The following is a 2,906-nucleotide window of genomic DNA, read 5'->3' as shown; positions in this document are numbered from 1 at the left end:
CAGTAGAAAGAGAGGCCCATTGGTCATGCAAACTTTATATGCCCCAGTATAAGGGAACGCCAGGGCCAAGAAGTGGGAGTGGGTGTGTAGGTGAATGGGTGGGCGAGCGTGTGGGGGACTTTTGGGATAGCACTGGAAATGTAAATGAAGAAAATACCTAATAAAAAAAAAGAAATCCTGCCATTATGTTGACTCCAGTTCTATGATGCTTGTATTGTACGTATTAAAAGAGATGAGAACTTAAAGGCATGCATGAGAAGGTGTTATTGTTCCACAGAATCCCTTCTTCAGACAAATGATGCTGAAGTTACTGGTAGAGCCATGTTCCTGCCATCATATCTCTCAGCTGCTTCCTAAGAGATGGTGACAATGATGCTTGCCACTATGTCTGCTTTGACAGTCACTACCCCATCATAGCTGGAGCTCTGGCACTTGAGCCGAGCCCAAAGGCTACAGGGTGTCACTGTGTGGCATCGTGAAAACTAAAATCCCAAGTTCTAGATCTTAATGAATTCAGGTTCACCCTCAGCATGATAAAGCAATGCTGACATTTTGGTTCCTTGGGATGATGATGCGCTTTCCACTGTAATTTGTTCTTTATGATGGATGCTAGTCAAAATTCATAACTTAAAAGAGCTATGATTCCCCTGAGATTATAAAACTCATAAAACTCTGAGAAGTATAGACTTCTGTGATTTTCCTTGACAAAGATATGCTTTTTAAAAAAATTCTCTGACTATAAAAAAATGTACATAAAAGCCTAAAAAACCAACCATTGCCCTCAAATAAATACAAACATAGATACAGTTTGAAAGGTCAATGGGTAGCTCTCAAGTGCTATTTGGTATTTTGGAAATACAAAATTATCATTTAATATCTATGTTTGATTTTTGTCAATTTGACACAAACTAGAGTCTTTGGGGAAAAGGAACCACGTTGAAAAAAATGACTCTACCAGTAGGTAATCTGTGAGGCATCTTCTTGATTAATGATTGACATAGGTAGGAGGGTCCAGCTCACTGTGGGTGGTGTCACTCTGTGTCTCTGGAGGGTCCTGACTTGTGTATTAAAGCAAGCTGAGTAAGTCACAGAGAGCAAGACAGTAAGCAGCATTCATCTGTAGTTCCTGCCTCTGCTCCTGCCTCTGCTGCCCCTGCCCCTGCCTTGACTTTGCTTACTATGAACTGTAAACTATAAGATAAAATACTTTCTTCTCTGAGTTGTTCTTGGTCAAAACATTTATTTATCACAGCAATAGAAAACAAACTAGGACGCTATCTATTTACTAAGCGGGCAGTAGGCAAGTGATATTCTCGGCCTATTTAATCGCATCAGCAACACTCTGGAAATCTGAAAAGATGGCTTTCTAAAAGATGTGCTGCTTCTGTTGTCCCCCCCCCCCCACACACACACACACCTCAGAATGACAGAGCTGAGCCTTTATATATGAAACCAGGTGTCCCTGGTTCGGATATCCATACACTGGAAAGCCAAGTGAAAAAAATCTAACTCAAGATTCTGTGTACATTTATCTAGGAAGCATTTCTACATGTATGCAAAAGTTATTACTTTATATGTCACACAGTGTGAAATTATTTAATAATTTGACAGATTTTTTTAAGAAAAGGGACATTAGTGGTCTCTTTCAATGAAGATTCTGACCAGGTTCCCAGTTTCTGTCAGGATCGGATTCAAATAAGGGTGCGTGGGTCAGTCAAGCTGTGCTGTCATTTGCAGTGTTGCCTCACACAGAGTTGGCAAGACCGCCTGGAAATAGAATCCGTGATGGGAATCACACACGTTTAATCATACTTGATATACAAACGGTTATACAGTGGTTGTCAAAGCACCATTGGAATCGCTAATGAGTAGGATCCAAGCATCTTCCTCACATTGGTGCCTAACAGATGCAAGGTTACTTCTCACTTCAGAGTTCCTAAGATAAACGAAGGAAACACTTTCCTGTCTTGCTTATTATTTCTGATTTGGTTGTCAAGTCATATCCAGGCAATTTCTTCAGAAAGGGCTGCTTCCATCCAAACACTGCCTTCATAACCCCAGGAAGGCTGCAGCTTGTAGGCTGTACGCAGAGTGCCCTGTGTCTGTGCTGCAGTCTCTGTAAGCATCAGATACTAATAAAAAAACATTTCTCTCTTAGAGGAAGAGAGGGGCCAAAACACCTGTATGCTGCCCAGAATCTGAATTGAGAACTGATTCCCAGTTCTGTGAGACTATTTTTGCAGCACCTCAGGGGTGGCTGTTTTAACTAGTAATGCCTCTGCTAGATTACCATGAGAATATCAGCAATTACTATAAGCCTCATTATAAGCCCTCCCAGAGGAAGAACAATGGTCTGTGATTACAATCTTGGCATGAAGGCACACTATTGTGGGTACACAGGACTTAAGTCCCCTGTGGTTTTCTTGGCAAAATGCCTGCTTAAATGATGCTTCGCACAACAGTTACTGACCAGTTTATCCTGTTTTTATGCCCAGTCCCATGGGTTGAGAATCCATAAAACAAATACTGCAGGTGTAACTCTGTCATCTCCCAAATTTGAACCAGAAAGCAGATGTTTTCCCATTGACGCTCAGTCTGCATTTGCTTCGTTGTCATCAGTGGACAGATTAGCCATGAAGGATATCATTATAAAATTATCTATTCAATCATCAACAACTTGTTATTACTCACAGCAAGAGAGTCATTATGCAATCCCCATCAAAATTCCAACTCAATTCTTCAACAAATTATAAAGGGCAATCGGCAGATTTATCTGGAATAACAAAAAAACCTAGAATAGCAAAACGCTTCTCAAGGATAAAAGAACCTCTGGTGGAATCACCATGCCCAACCTAAAGCTGTACTACAGAGGAATTGTGATAAAAAACTGCATGGTACTGGTATAG

Source organism: Mus caroli, chromosome 3 (genome assembly GCF_900094665.2).
Source record: "Mus caroli chromosome 3, CAROLI_EIJ_v1.1, whole genome shotgun sequence".
Lineage (NCBI taxonomy): Eukaryota > Metazoa > Chordata > Mammalia > Rodentia > Muridae > Mus > Mus caroli.
The sequence above is the reverse complement of the archived record's forward strand: the minus strand, read 5'-3'. Positions refer to the sequence as shown.